This window comes from Rhineura floridana, unplaced genomic scaffold (genome assembly GCF_030035675.1).
Source record: "Rhineura floridana isolate rRhiFlo1 unplaced genomic scaffold, rRhiFlo1.hap2 scaffold_19, whole genome shotgun sequence".
Taxonomy (NCBI): domain Eukaryota; kingdom Metazoa; phylum Chordata; class Lepidosauria; order Squamata; family Rhineuridae; genus Rhineura; species Rhineura floridana.
This window is the reverse complement of record NW_026902519.1, coordinates 239,916-257,119: the sequence shown is the minus strand read 5'-3', so window position 1 is coordinate 257,119 and position 17,204 is coordinate 239,916.

The following is a 17,204-nucleotide window of genomic DNA, read 5'->3' as shown; positions in this document are numbered from 1 at the left end:
TTCAAGTAGAGAAAAGCAGGAGGAAAAATAAATGATTTATGAACTATAAAGCCAGAGAAAAGCAGAAGGAGGAAGTACCATTTTTATGAGACGTTTTACTCAAGCAGAGGAAAGCAGAAAGAGGAAAGATGATTTATGAACTATAAAGACAGAGAGTTTTTACTGAAGCAGAGAAAAGAAGGAACAGTGATTTATGAACTATAAAGATAGACTTTTACTGAAGCAGAGAAAAGAAGGAACTATGATCTATGAACTATAAAGACAGACTTTTTACTCAAGCAGAGAAAAGAAGGAACAATGATTTATGAACTATAAAGACAGAGACTTTTTACTCAAGCAGAGAAAAGAAGGAACAATGATTTATGAACTATAAAGATAGACTTTTACTGAAGCAGAGAAAAGAAGGAACAATGATTTATGAACTATAAAGACAGAGACTTTTTACTCAAGCAGAGAAAAGAAGGAACAATGATTTATGAATTATAAAGACAGAGACTTTTTACTGAAGGAGAGAAAAGAAGGAACAATGATTTATGAACTATAAAGACAGAGACTTTTTACTCAAGCAGAGAAAAGAAGGAACAATGATTTATGAACTATAGACGGGCGAGACTTCCGGGAAGGGTGATTCGCCTGTGCTGCCTCTGAGACAAGCTCTTGTCTTAGATGAAATTTTTTCAGCTTTAATCAGTCAGAATGTTTTTTTTTTGACTGGTTAAGATTTTCTCCCGGCCAGGGAGAAACGTGAGATTAACCACAAAGCCTGTTTTTGTTGGGAGGACTGGATTTCATTAATTTATGAGAGAAAGTTCAGCCAGCGAATGCCGGACGGACTTCCATCAAAGCTCTTGCTGATTAAGCGACACGTTTATCTTTTCTTCAAAGAAAAACGAACTAACAGGCAAGCATCCTTCTTTCCATTTTTTTTTACTTGGTTTAAATTGTTGCACCAAAAAGAGATTTGTCAATGAATCAGCTATAAAGAACTGGGTGAGTTAAAAAATTTCTCTTTCACTCACGAAACTAAGGAGGAAAGAAATCGAAAAAAGCTTATCTTTGTTTTTATTGCAAAAAGCGGGCCTGGAAGTGCATTCTAAAGATATTAACGGAAGAGGGATTTTTATTTCAAGGAGGGAAAAAAATAAACAAATTTGATTTATGAACTTTGGAGTATCATGTCTGGAACTATTTTTTTTTTTGGTCTATTTCATTTTGACGAATCTGCTTACTCACGACGCCACTAACTGTTTGAAGCTGGGAACTAAACTTGTTTTGTTTTCCTGAATATATAAGAGATGAGACAGGCTGTATTGATGTCTGCAAGCCTGAAACATTAACCCAATTGTGGCTGAAATAATTTTTTGTTTTTGTGGTTTTAAGAATGACAACCAGGAAAGTGACTGAGACCATGGAAGAAATTATGTTTCAGAAAATAATGAGTGAGATTGTGATAATGAAACAAACCCTGAGACAGGGCAGACAGGAGATGAAAATTGAACTTAGCAAAATGATGCAGGAGTTTAAAAAAATAGGGGATTCTGGGAAAGAGGATTTTGATGGGATTAGAGATGAGAAAAGAAAAATTAAAGGGAAGATACAAGCCATGGAGACTGGAACAAATGAGGAATTGGAAAAAGATCTGGAGTTTACGGATGTTAGAAATAAAGTTTACTATTTGGAATTCAACGTTGTCTCTGAAGAAACTAATGAAGATATTAGTGATAAAGTTATCAACGTCTTGGATAATTTTCTTGACTGGAATGATGTGATGGAGCTTGACATAGAAAAAATCTATGGAATTAATTACAAATATGTGACAGTGGAAAAACTCTTAAGAGATGAGCCAGTGCATTTTGTAAAAAAGAAGAGCAGAGAAGTGACTTTACAACAATATTTCAGCAACATATTTAGAATTGATGGCAAGGACATATTTGTGAAGGGGGAAATTCCCATCAGACTCTTGTTATATGACTATGGCTATGACAGCAAGATCATCATGAGATACTGATAATGGATGAGTGGATACTGAAACCACTGGATTTAACAGGACTATTGAAGATGGAAGATGGAATTAATATTGGTAATGGAAGAATGGTTATGGAAATTATTGGACCTAATAGATTCGACGAGATGGATTAATCGATATGTTTATTGGGATTATGGCTATGACAACAAGATTATTATGGGATACTGATAATGGAAGAATGGCTACTGAAATTACTGGATTTAACAGGATTATTGAAGATGGAAGATGGAATTAATATAGATAATGGAGGAATGGCTATTGAAATTACTGGACCTAACAGATTTGAATCAAGATGGATTAAGCGACATGTTTATTTGGAGAAAAATTGAAAGATATATCTCTCAAGGAATTGAAATCTCTTTTGGACTTTTTGTGGAAAGAATAAAGTAATGTTTATGAGATTTGATGATTAATTAAGATAACTACTGGAGGAAAGTGATTTTGTAATATAATTTTAGAGACAGGATTGTTATATATTGTAGACCTATGGTTGATCTGCGACAAATCGGAAGTCAACATTTTATTTTTTTTGTATAATTGTTTTTGTTTTGTTTTGTTTTGTTTTTGAAAATTTGAATAAAAATTAATAATAATAATAAAAAAGATTTATGAACTATAGACAGATACTGTTTACTCAAGCAGAGAAAAGAAGGAACAATGATTTATGAACTATAAAGACAGAGACTTTTTACTGAAGCAGAGAAAAGGAGCAATGATTTCTGAACTATAAAGACAGAGACTTTTTACTCAAGCAGAGAAAAGAAGGAACAATGATTTATGAACTATAAAGACAGAGACTTTTTACTCAAGCAGAGAAAAGAAGGAGCAATGATTTCTGAACTATAAAGACAGAGACTTTTTACTCAAGCAGAGAAAAGAAGGAACAATGATTTATGAACTATAAAGACAGAGACTTTTTACTCAAGCAGAGAAAAGAAGGAACAATGATTTATGAACTATAAAGACAGAGACTTTTTACTCAAGCAGAGAAAAGAAGGAACAATGATTTATGAACTATAAAGACAGAGACTTTTTACTGAAGCAGAGAAAAGAAGGAACAATGATTTATGAACTATAAAGACAGAGACTTTTTACTCAAGCAGAGAAAAGAAGGAACAATGATTTATGAACTATAAAGACAGAGACTTTTCACTCAAGCAGAGAAAAGAAGGAACAGTGATTTATGAACTATAAAGACAGAGAGTTTTTAGTCAAGCAGAGAAAAGCAGAAAGAGGAAAGATGATTTCTGAACTATAAAGACAGAGACTTTTTACTCAAGCAGAGAAAAGAAGGAACAATGATTTATGAACTATAAAGACAGAGACTTTTTACTCAAGCAGAGAAAAGAAGGAACAATGATTTATGAACTATAAAGACAGAGAGTTTTTACTGAAGGAGAGAAAAGAAGGAGCAATGATTTATGAACTATAAAGACAGAGACTTTTTACTCAAGCAGAGAAAAGAAGGAAATATGTTTTATGAGATGTTTTACTCAAGTAGAAGAAAGCAGAAGGGGGAAAATGGTTTATGAACTATAAAGTCAGAGACTTTGTACTCAGAGAAAAGCAGAAAGGGAAAATATAATGATTTATGAGTCGTTTTACTCAAGCAGAGGAAAGCAGGAGGAGAAATAATAATTTATGAACTATAAAGCCAGAGAATTTTTATTCAAGCAGAGAAAAGCAGAAGGAAGAAAAGTAATCATTTATGAACTATAAAGTAAACCAGAGAGTTTTTACTCAAGCAGAGAAAAGTTGAAGGACACAAAGGATTTATGAATTATGAAGCTAGAGGATTTTTATTCAAGCAGAGAGGAGAGCAGAGATTTTTTGCTCAGAGAAAAAGAAGAGAGATTTTTTACTCAGGGTGCGGGGAGAAGAGTTTTTGAGCAAATGTCTTTCAACTCTAGTGAGCACTAAGGGTATAAGGGTATTCAGGTACCTCATTTATTTCCTTATTTTCTTGCAGGTCTACCTGAATCCCATACTGTGGCATATTGTAATACGCACCTAGGACTTTCCATAGTTAGCGGTAAGTCTGGGGAAGCTGAGATCAGGGGCAGGCCTTTCTTCATGCTGTTTATTAAGTATTTTACTACTGTGCTAATAACCACAGAGAGCCAGTGTGGTGTAGTGGTTAAGGTGTTGGGTGTTGGGTGAGACCAGGGTTGGAATCCCCACACAGCCATGAAGTTCACTGGGTGACCTTGGGCCAGTCACTGCCTCTCAGCCTCAGAGGAAGGCAATGGGAAACCCCCTCTGAATACTGCTTACCGTGAAAACCCTATAGGGTCATCATAAGTTGGAATCGACTTGAAGGCAGTCCATACTTCCATACTTCATAATAACCACAAACTCACCTTTGGGTGGTAATAGTTTTACAACCAGAGAATATTTTTTATAATAATTGGAAAAGAGAACGTGTAGAACAAATTCATTCCAACTCTGGGGTCTTTTGCATGTTTCAAGTTGTCATCCTCTTGTTTTTATTTAGATCAAGATGGATTCCAGGCTTCTGTATATCTTCCCATACAATCTGGACATTGCACAGTTTGTGGTAAGGCCTCAAGAAGGGATGGAAGTCCTTTTTACCCAAGGGCCACATTCCCTCAAGGGTAATATGCCAGGGGCCACATGCTGGCAGTGGGCAGAGCTGGAGCCAGTGGTAGGCTCTTTGAAGACTCTTTGAAAAAAAATTAAAGGTTTTGCTGAGACTTGTATTTCCTGCATATCTTATGATGCAGTCTTTACATTCCACAATTGGTAGCAAGGTCTAGGGAATTAGGGAACCACTCTAATGAAGGACGTTTCCACGACTCAGATGTATTTTCTTTCTTTCAAAATTCTGGAGCTAATAGGTTTGAAATTCACTGTGATTATTGCATTATCAGGTGTCAGCAGTCAGTGGATCTGGTGCCCTTGGGGACTGGTGGGGCGGAAGGCAGGGAGCCCAAGAGTAGGCGGAGCCAGAGCCAGTGACAGGCAGAGTCCACTAATTCTCATCTTGTCCCCCATCCTCCTCCCTGATGAGTTCTACAAGGGCAACACTGGGGCAGAGGAGGAGGAGGAAGGTGGCAGCCAGGGCCACCCCCTGGACTGGCTGTAAGCGAGAAGGGCAGGCAGGAGGAGTCTGGGTGAGGGCAGGCTGAGGCTGGTGGGGCAGAGCCCCATTTGCCCCAATGGAGCAGTCTCCCCTGAACACTGGCTGACCTGATACTTGAGAAGGCTGTCTCTCCTCCTTCCACCCCTGCACCCATTTTGGCTTTCCCCACCTTTTCCTCACCTCTCCTTGACCTTATCTCCCTCTAGACTCCCCTCACTCATATTAACTTATTCCAATGGATGCAGGATCCTTACCCCCGGCATTGAGAATTGGGCTGAAGACACACTTGTGGTTGTATTGGTTTCAGCACGTCTCCCAATTGTGTTTTGTGAAATGGGAGACACACGACATTAGTCAAACTCCACCCGTTTTTACTCCAAAACCTGGGAAATTGGAGATCGATTACATTTTACCTTGAAGTCAGTTTTGCACAGGCTTCAAAACTGATTGGTCATCAACCCCCATTGCCATTTCAGGTGTGTCCAATGGAAACACTTTGCAGTAGGCTCAGGCCAAGACATTAATTGGCCCAATACTTTGCTGTGAACAGTCCTAAAAGGTCTGACATCAGTAGTGGGGAAAGGAGATGTGTCCAGCCGTGGGCAAATACATTTCAAACTGCAGCCAGACAAGAGCAGTCTTGCTGCTTTTGAAACAGCTAGTGTGCACATAGCCCTAGATATTGCCATGATAATACCATTGCATATCCGTTGTCAGCACCGTCAAGTACTAAATGTTATTGCGTGTCAACAGTTAAATATTGCAAAACATCCATAGCCAGCTAATAAATAGGGAAATGACTGAGCTCTGGGGGTTAAATGGAGAATCCATTATTTATGTATTTATTATTTGATTTATATCCCGCCCTTCCTCCCAGCAGGAGCCCAGGGTGGCAAACAGAAACACTAAAAACACTTTAAAACATCATAAAAACAGATTATTTGGAGAATATATGAGTACTTAAGAGAATATTGCCTCCCAAAATCTGCAAAGGAGAATTTTGATGAGAATATTTTTGGAACAAAATCATTCCAGCTCTACAGATGAGTGTGTGTAGTATGTGTTTTAAGTTGTCTCCTCATTATTTTGTTGTAGGTCAAGGTGGATCCCCGGCAGTTCCGTATTTTACTTTTCAGAGTCGATGGTAAGTCTTAGGATGGGCAGTAGGGATGGTTCCATCAGTTTTTCATGTATCCAATCTTAAATTCAGCTCTCCTCATTTCTGCAGCAATTTGTGATTTAAAAAAATCCTTATGAAAATTCTCCAGAATTTTAGTGCGAATTTATCCTAATAAACACATTTCTGTACTCTGTTTTGACTAACATTTGCAACAACATAAAAATCCCAGCAGAATGGGAGAGAGAGCCAGATGTTTCTCTTTGGCCCTCAGGAATTGAAATGAATGAAGGGAGGAGGGGAGGGAGGGGGTGTGGAGAGGGGAACGATTCACACACCCACCTAAAAGCATTGGAGCAAAGCATCTGCAAGCACTAGAGATCCGGAGTGCAGACATTTGTTCCTTCCCTTTTCATATTATCAGAGGATTGGCTTAGTACAGATATACAGGGGGAAAACTGTGATAGCTTCTGTTTGCCAGTAACGTCATGTGAACCGTGCAAATTAAAAGGGGATGTGAGTAGCACCAGACCCACAGTAAATCCCCGTGTAGATGAGCCCTATGTTTCATTTCGCATATTGTTTCAGAAACTGCAAATTTGATAATTTGGCTTGAAATACGAACTAAATTTAATTTCTCCTCCATCCCTAGTGGGCAGGGGTGATGAATCCATTAAGGTTTTTAAAAATGCCTGCCAACCCCCAATTGAATTGACTGCCACAGCCACCAGCATCAGGGAGGGGTAGATTGCAGCACTCTCTGCTCTGGTGTCCTAGGACGTTGCTGTCTTCTCTGGTCTAGCAATTTCCCTCCCCGCTGAGGAGCAAAAAGCAGGAAGGAGCGCTCCAATCTATTCTCAATGAGGAAGTAATTTTTTGTGGGGAGGGGAGAGAAAATCACAAGAGCAGGCCAGCGGGGGGGGGCAATGGAGGCTGATGCCTTTTGGTACTGATGGGACAGTTAATGGTAGGCAGAGCCAGGGTTCACAGTAGAAGAGCCAACCAGTCACAGTTTTTCTCCCCATCCGCCTTCCTTGCAAATACGCAGGATAGAAGGCTGCAGGCCTGTGCCCACTTACATGGGAGTAAGCCTCACTGAACTCAGTGGGGCTTGCATATACGTAGGGCTACATAGGATTGTTCTGCATGCACACACATAATGAATGAAAGCAGTCTTCTTTAAACAGTTGACAATTCAGTTCAATGTTGTCCCATCATGGTTCCTAAAATTGACCTCTTATATGGATTCACTGAAATACTACATTTTTAAAACGGTCCTTTTAACTTTGTGCATACACTCATTAAATAAAAGGTCAGTGCAAACAAACAGCCCTTCCAAACAGGCCAGTTTTGTTTGCAGCTACCTGGCAACAAGACAGAGGTTGACCCGCATCTCCCCTTTGACCCACACCAGCCAGGGCAGGCAGTGTGTGTGTGGAAAAACTTCCTCTTTGCTCTGCCTGCTCCCGGCTGGTGCAGCAAAGAGGCCCAGATCAGGCTGATTGCAAATAATGTGAAGGCAGCAAGGCTGGCTCTGGATCCAGATGATTCTGTTGTAGCCTAGCTCTGCCTACTCCCAAAATGCCCCATTTCAGGGGTTCCTGCTGATTATCACTGGTGGGGATACCGCTGGTGGTAAAGCCCATCTATCATTTGGGCAAGCACATTGGGGCACTCTTCACTGGCAAGGCTCCCCGTAGAACCAGGCAGGGCTGGATAGAGTGACACCTCTGCCTATACAACACCCCCCTCCACACAATGGATTGGGGGATTGAACTGCTCTGCCCATCAGATGTATTAATATATTCCATTTGGCTTTGGCTCCACCTACTTTTGCACTTCAGCCACACCCACTTTGGCATGTGGTCCTCAGATCAAAAAAAGAAATTTTGAAGAAACCTTTTAAGCAGTTTTTGTTTCAGTCCGAGAGATGTCCAAGAACCTCAAGTCTTCCCCTCTTTTCTTGTTGCAGGCCAAGATGGATCCATTGCATGTTTTACCATGCAATCAGGATGTTTCACTGTTGGTGGTAAGTCCTAAGGAGCTGCGGTCTTGGGCTTACTCCATTTTGTGGCATTTGCCAAGTCTTTGGCAGAATATTACTTGATGCTACTTGATATCCCGATAATCTTGAATTGTTTCTGTAGCTGACCAAGGCGGGCCCCACCATTAGACCTACCATTAGTAAGATGGCTTCCTCAGGCAGTAGATTTTGGCTGCCACAAAACTGAAATTCGTTTCAATGCTAGCCAGAACTAGAGACCTCCAATGTGCCTCATCTTGTCTCCTTTGTGTTTCCCCCCCACAGGGCATCTTATAATCTCCAAACAAACCTCAGATTTATTGGTAAGTATTCTGGAAATTAAAATGGCAGCTACACAACTACCTGGCCGAGTTTGGAAAGCTTTGGAGTGCTCCCTCCTCTGGAATGCTGTTGAAAGTGCTGCTGCCACCACCACTGCTACTCTCCACCAGATAGGCATGCCAGAGTTTGATGTGGATGAGGGGGTCCATCAGAGGTTACCTTGCCCAAGGCCCCTCAAACCTAGAGCCAGCCTTGGTGTGTATGCAGATCGAGGCGGGCTTCATTCTCAGTGGCCCCCACTGGGTTCCATCAGACGAAATAGTGTGATTGCAACCTAAGATATAGGTTGGAAGAGCATATAGGCCACATCCACACCATGCATTTATTCCACTTCACAGTCCTGGCTTCCTTCAAAGAATCCTGGGAGCTGTAGTTTGTGAAGGGTGCTGAGAGTTGTTAGGAAACCCCTATTCCCCTCACAGAGCTACAATTCCCAGAGTTCTCTGGGAAGAGGGATTCTGTTAAACCGCTCTGGCAATTGTAGCTCTATGAGGGGAACTGGGTTCTCCTAACAGCTCTCACCATCTTTCACAAGCTACACTTCTCAGGATTCTTTGGGCGAAGCCTGGACTGTATAAAGTGGAATAAATGAATAGCGTAAATATGGCCCATGTCTGGGAGAATCCGTGTGTGTGTTGCTGTGAACTCTTAGCGGGAAGTGTGGGATATAAATGCTATTTATAAGACTGGATTGAAATCTCCACCTTCTTCCTGTATATTCTCCCTCTGTGAAAATGTGGACTAGTTTTCTTTGGGGGCAAGGAGAGGAACCATTTCTCTGAATTTTTTGGGTTGAGGTTTACTATTTACTTTTCTGGGTCTCAAGAAGAAGTGCAGATGGCAGAAACCTGTGCGTTAATCCTCACCCCACTTCCCACCAGCCATACTTCCCAAGATGCTTTGGGGGCAACATGGTGTGGCATGATTTGGCGTTGCTGCCAAGGGTATTCCAGGAAGTGGGAGTAGTGGGAAGTTATGGAGAAGGACTGCCTTGTGCCACTGTGAGCGGCATGGGAATTTTGGCTGTGAGTGGCACAGGGAAAAACCCTGGTCAAGGTGTAAGGATCCATACACTAAGCCTCTGCCCCCTCCCCAGAATTATGGAGAAATCCACCCTGAATTTTGTGATGGGTTTGTTTTGCTCCCACCCACCCAAAGAACTTCTGAAAAATAATTTTTTGAAATTTTTGGCACAGCCCTAGCTTTCTGTTAACTTAAGCCTGCGATTCTATGCATATTTACTCAGATGTAAATCACACTGAACTCAATAGGGTTACTCCCACCCACGTATCCCACAGCAGACCCCAGATAAGGCTAACATAAAACTTAAAGTTATAACCAGTTAGAAGAAGTGGTCTTATATATCTTTTGGTATAAGCTCTCTTACTTACCCTATATGACTCTCTCGGATTGTACTTTTAGGAAGTTCTGCTCCTGTCCAGGCCGAGATCCGGTTAGAGATAAACTGAGCCCCTTCGGGAGAGCTTTTGGAAACCTTGGACCAGAGCAATGCCAATGAAGAATCAACTTTATGCTGAAATCAATGCTTTGCTTCTATTACTTGTTCAATCCACAATGTCTGAGGCTAAGCAAAGAGGAAAGCTGCAAGCACTTCTATGCAAAGTCTTTACCATTCTCCTTCCAAAACTCAGGGAACTCCAGGAGCAATAGAATCATGTAACGTTGCCTTATCGTTATTTTGATGGTTATTTCAGTCCATTCCAATTCAGTGGGATTTCCTCGAGTCCTGTATAAAAGGGCTTTTAGGGGGGGAAATAGAAATGAGACACATTATTTATCCCAATCCGGGTGCAGGTCTGGTTTGGGGACTACCTTAGTGGATGACTTGTGGAGGTGCATCCTTTTTGGACTTAGTGGATTCCATACCATTGGCCAAAGCGTCCTTCTTGGGCATCTGTCTGGAAGAGGAAATGGAAGGAAATAGGAAGCTACCTTATACCGAGTCATACCATTGGTCAATGTTGTCTACGGTACACTGACTGGCAGCGGCTCTCTGGGGTTTCATACAGGGAGTCATTCTCAACCTTACCTGGCGATGCCAGGACCAAACCTGGGACCTTCTGCATGCAAAGCAGCTGCTGTACCACTGAGCCGTGGTGGTTCCATCTGACAGATCCCAGAAGATGAGGCCCCGTGGCCAATGCCCTCGAGGTTCATTTGGGTTCCATACTGACCCCTGTACTATTTAACATCAACATGGAACCACTTGGAGAGGTCTTTTGGGGATTTGATCCCATGAACATGTTGACGACACACAGCTCTCCTTTTGCTTTCCATTCTATGCAAAGAAAGCTGTAAAGGTTCAGATTCTATGTTTGAGCACAGTGGTGGGATTGTGCGTTGGCTAACAAACAGACTTAATTCATACAAGACATACAAGACAGTTGGTCCGTAGGAAAGCTGATCCAGAATTAAGCATACAACCTACAGTGGATTGGATTGCACTCTCTTTGAAGTTTGGGGGGGGGTTTACAATTGGATCTGTCTTTCTGTTTGAAAATAATGAGTCAGAAAAATAAACTCTGGATGGGTTATGTGTGTATGTGCCCACTCCTCCCCCAACTCATATTTAGCAATAGACCAAAGCAAGCTCACATGTGGTCTTTCCACTAGGTGGAGACAGTATTCTGTATGTTCATGTGATGCAAATGGAGTGTGTTGTTGCCCAATTGTATGTCATGATCGCTGCTTTTTACAACCAAATCCCAGTGTTAATACACAGCCTGAACAACTGCAATGTAACATACTGAATTTGCGCTATTGTAGTTTCTATGAGTAAGTAAAATGATGTATGTTAATATTTATATCTTATATTCTCTACTTGCAAACGCTGGATTTTGCAACCCAGCCCCCCCCTTTATTGGGCTCTAAGAAAATTCTTGCTCTTAAAAGAGGAATTATTTTTCAAAAACCTTTATTGCTGGAACTTCTGCTGACCTCAGTGACCCAGAGATGGTGGTGGGTCTGTAGCAGTTCTTGGTCACTTAGATTCTGTTTTTCTATTGTGGTTTCTTTTTATATCTTTAAGCTCAGATGTGAATTTTCAGTGGACCTTAGTGTGTGTGCGGATAGATGCAATGTGGTTATAAATTTCTACATGCCAAGGTTGCTCCTTAGGATATATACCACTGGAATGTTACAAACACTTTATGTTGTCCTTCTCATCAAATAACCTGTTTCAACGTTTACCTTCTTGGAGGGGGGTTTACATCTGTGCCCTTTCATGGAAGGAGCATTAATACTGTGACAGAACACTTACGGGGCAACATTGCAAAATATAATCTTTTTGTCACATGCTTTTTCTTTACAAAAATAAAATGGTTCTCTCTTGCCAACCTTTGTTGTCCTGCACTTTTTTTCCTGCCAAGTTCTGTATTTCTCTCTTGGGCATTACTTGGTCTCTCTCTCAATTGACCTTAAGGCCACACAGTCCCTTCTCTCAGTCAAAGAGGGCCCAAACAGGTTCTCTGAATGACATGGGATTGGAACAGCAAGGACTCCCCGTGTTATCATCTCTTCTTTAGCCCACCATTAGCAAAGCTGATAGGATCTGTCGCAGAGCTTGGAAAAGTTACTTTTTTGAACTACAACTCCCATCAGCCCCAGCCAACATGGCCACTGGATTGGGCTGATGGGAGTTGTAGTTCAAAAAAGTAACTTTTCCAAGCTCTGCTCTGTGCAACACCAAATAACTTCTAAAATAAAGAGACAAATGAAAGACAAGCAGGCCTAGAAAAACACACCTGGATTCCCTACCCTTTACAATCCTGGTTTCTCTCCCCCCGCTTGCCCTCCCTAAGGATCCTGGGAGATGTAGTCAGCATAGTCAGACTAGCGCTAGAGGAGTCTCTGTTGCAACAGAAACAACTCAGATGTGTGGAAATTCGCCTATTTATTTATGTAGCAGCATCAGTGCATGATGCTCTGTCAGAATGGTGGGACATCTGTTTTGGCCCGAGGGCCACATTGCCTTCTGGGCAACCCTCGGGGGGCCATATGCTATGGTGAAGGGGCCAGAGGCAAATGTGGGCAGTGCAATGAATGTAAATGTTATTTGTGCAGCAGTTTCTACACGCACCCCTCTCTAACCTCCATCCAGGCAAGCAAGAGGCATTATCAGAGTTCAAGATCACATCCCAGCCAGACAAAAACACTGGAGGTGGGCCGATGAGGGGTGTGGCTGGGGAGGGGGTTTCATCTGGTGAAAGTCCAGAGGGCCAGACAGAGAGGCCTGGAGAGCCACATTTGCTCCCCAGCCTGAGGTTCTCCACCCTTACCTTACAGAGTACAAAAGAGAGCAGGTCCCCGCCCAGAGGAGCTTACAACCCACAATGCAATGCTGGGTAAACAGCGAAGGCAGCGGCGCCAAAGGTCAACAGGGAAGCAAGGCCTGGTTATTGCGGTTGCATATGCTTAGGCTTGGTTACAGGTGCAAAACCACCACCATGTGAGAGCCTCCTCATCTGGCCACAGCCTCCCCTCCTTGGCTCTGCCCTGCTTTTAAAAAGCTCGTATTGAAATCAAGGGGAGTCTCTCTCCCCACAAGCCTAACTGTTGAGGCGATGGTGGGAGAGGCTGTGTATGTGGGGGGTCAAAGCTGGGGAATGATGGGGTAGTGGCAGACAGGTAACCTTTTGCCCTCCTCTGTTGCGACTCCCCCTTACCTGCTGAAAACACAGTCACATTTAAGCTTGAAAAAACCCTCCTTTTGGCTCAAGCCTATGCCATGGGGGGGGGGGAGGATATGTGCTTGTGCTAATTGTGTGTGCGTGTGTGTGTGTGTGTGAGAGAGAGAGAGAGAGACTGCTAAGTGGCTGTTTGTTTATGATTCAATTCTATGTCAGAGGCAGTATATACCATCTGCTTCTAAAGGCCAGTTGCTGGGAATCGCAGGTAGGGAGAGTGCTCTTGCACTCAGGTGCTCCTTGTGGGCTTCCCATTGAGGCAACTGGTTGGCCACTGTGAGAACAGGATGCTAGACTAGGTGGGCCACTGGCCTGATCCTGCAGGGCTCTTCTTATGGCGAGATGGTCCAAAGATCAGACTCCAAAGCATTAAAACCACAGAGTTCTGGCTCCTAGAGATGGCATCAGAGGGCATGAAAACTGCTGTGATGACCTCTTCCTAACTGGTGGGGAGGGTGGGATTGGAGGTCTGTTCTTGCTGTAGAATAGGTGCTGCATATTCCCAGAGAGAAGAGCTGCAAGTGGAAGACTTCACAGCGAGTTACAGCAAGGAAGGGAAGAGAGAAGCACCAAGAGAGGCAAGGAATCCATGGCTGGAGAGGGGAAAGAGGGCGTAAGGAGTGAGAGACGTCCCAGACCTACTCCTCCAAATCAGGAGGCTTGTGCCTATCTAGCTCCTTCCAATTATGCACAGTCGAATGTAGGGATGTAGCTCATTGGTGGAGTTCATGCTTTCCATGCAGAAAGTCTCATGTTCAGTCCTGGTCCTTCCAATTTAAAGCATAAGAAGGTACCAGGGGAAGAAGGTATCCAGCCCTGCTGGATCAGACCAAGAGGCAATTCTAGTATTCCTTTTCTCCTCTAGGATGCACTCCTTAACATGGTGAGGGGGTCTGAGAGCATCAAAGAAGCTGAGAACAATGCCGTCAGGAGTCTAGACCAAGAGGCTAGACTCCTAGCAGGGGCACCCAAGGTGAAATGGTCAAACCTGAGATACCAGACTAAAATGCAACCAGATTCAGAGGATGGCAATGGTAAACCACCTCGGAATGCCTCTTACCACGAAAACCCTATGAACAGAGTATCCAAAATGCAACACGAGATAGTGCTGGAAGATGAGACCCCCAGGACAGAAGGCACTCATCAACCTACTGGGGAAAAACAACAGACAAGTACGTATAGCACTATGACTAATGATGCAGCAGGGTCAAAGCTGAAAGGAAGCCCAGAGGCTGATGTGCACAGATGCAAAAGGAGAGTCCAGAGTTGTACAATGTACACAATAGGAATATGGAATGTGAGAAGCATGAACCAGGGAAAGTTAGAAATTGTCAAGCAAGAAATGGAACGTATCAACATTACCATACTTGGTGTGAGTGAATTAAATGGATGCAAATGGGACATTTTCAATCAGGCAGATAGAAAACATTTTATGCAGGAAATGAGAAATTAAGAAGAAATGGGGTTGCTTTAATAGTGAGAAGTGATGTAGCAAAAGCAATTAGGAACTATAACGCAAGGTCTGAGTGAGCTATATCAATGAGATTTAATGGGAAACCTATTAACATAACCATCACCCAAGTCTATGCTCCAACGGCAAATGAAGAAGAGGAGGAATTGGAGAGATTTTACACAGAAGTACAGGAAGAAATTCATCACACACCAGAACAAGATGTTCTGATAATCATGGGGGACTGGAATGCAAAAGTAGGGAACAGAGAAGAACTAGAAATTGTGGGGAAATGGGCTTAGGAGATAGAAATTAAGCAGGAGAAAGACTTATTGAATTCTGTGAAACCAATAATTTGTTTCTCGCCAACACATTTTTTGAGCGACCAAGAAGACAACTGTACACGTGGACATCACCAGATGGTCAAATTGATTCTATAATTCCTAAATTGATTCTATAATTGGTAGCAGAAGATGCGAAGTTCCATACTTTCTGCAAAAACAAGACTAGGAGCAGACTGCGGTACAGATCATGAACTGGTCGTATCGAAAATCAGAATAAAGCTAAAGAATGACAACAAAGCACTCATAATGCCAAAATACAATTTAAATAATATCCCAGAAGAATATAAAGAACAAATAAGGAACAGGTTTCAGGCTTTAAACTTAGTTGATAAAGGACCAGAAAAACTATGGATTGAAGTCAGAGACATTATCAGGGAAGAATGCAAAAAGAAAATACCTCTAGTTAAAAAGAGAAAAAGACCTCAATGGATAACTGACAAAGTTCTTAAAATGGTTAAAGAAAAGGGAGGGAAAAGCAAAAGGAGATAGAAACACGGTCAGAACCCTAAATGCAGTAATACAGTAACTAGTACGTAGGGACAAAGAGAACTATATAATAGTTATTGTATAGAAATAGAAGAGAACAACAAAAAAGGTAGAACAAGAGCCCTATTCCTAAAGATTAGAGAAATTAAAGGGAAATTAAAACCAAGAATAGGGATGTTGAATAATCAACAGGAAAACACACTGACTGACCGAGATAAAATAAAAGGAAGATGGAAGCAATACACTGAAGAACTATATAAAAGAGATGCAAGGATGACAGATTCATTCACCGAGGAACCGTATGATGAGGAACCAGAAATTTTAGGATATAAGGTGAAAGCTGCTCTTAAAATTCTTGGAAGAAACAAATCACCAGGAACAGATGGCATTCCAATAGAGTTGCTACAAGTTACTGAGACTGAATCTGTCCAAATTTTGACAAAAATGTGTCAACAAATATGGAAAATAAAACAATGGCCCTCAGAGGGGAAGCGTTCAATATACATCCCAATTCCAAAGAAAGGGGATCCCAGGGAAGGCAGTAATGATCAAACTTAATATCCCATGCAAGTAAAGTAATGCTCAAGATCCTACAACAAAGGCTCTTACCATGTATGGAGTGAGAAATGCCAGATGTCCAAGCTGGATTTAGAAAGGGAAGAGGTACCAAACATATGTTGGATAATGGAATGGCCCAAAGAATTTCAGAAGAAAATCACCCTGTGCTTTATAGATTACAGCAAAGCGTTCGGTTGGGTAGATCGTGAAAAACTATGGAACGCTTTAAAAGAAATGGGGGTGCCACAGCATCTGATTGTCCTGATGCACAACCTATACTCTGGACAAGAGGCTACTGTAAGGACAGAATATGGAGAAACTGATTTGGTCCCAGTCAGAAAGGGTGTGAGACAGAGGTGTATTTTTTCACCCTATATGTTTAATCTATATGCAGAACATATCATACGGAAAGCAGGAAAGCGGAAAGATGAAGGAGGTGTGAAGATTGGAGGGAGTAAAGACTAAAGTAATGATAACAGGAGATTAATGTAACTTTAAAGTTGACAATGAGGACATTGAACTTGTCAAGGATTATCAATAGCTTGGCACAGTCATTAATCAAAATGGAGACAACAGTCAAGAAATCAAAAGGCGGTTGGACTGGTGAGGTCAGCTATGCAACCACTAGAAAAGGTTCTCAAATGCAAAGATGTATCACTGAATACTAAAGTCAGGATCATTCAGACCATGGTATTCCCATCTATATGGATGGAAGTGAAAGTTGGACAATGAAAAAAGCAGATAGGAGAAAAAATCAATTCATTTGAAATGTGGTGTTGGAGGAGAGCTTTGCGCATACCATGGACTGCGAAAAAGACAAACAATTGGGTGTTAGAACAAATTAAACCAGAACTGTCACTAGAAGCTAAAATGATGAAACTGAAGTTATCATACTTTAGACACATCATGAGAAGACATGATTCAGGCCATACATACGTATATGGCAGCAAAGCATATTCTGGAAGCCGAGCAGTAGGACAGCAGCCTTACATTTTGCTTCTTTTATTTTCTTTATATTATGTCACTCCACTGGCTTGTGTCATGATCTG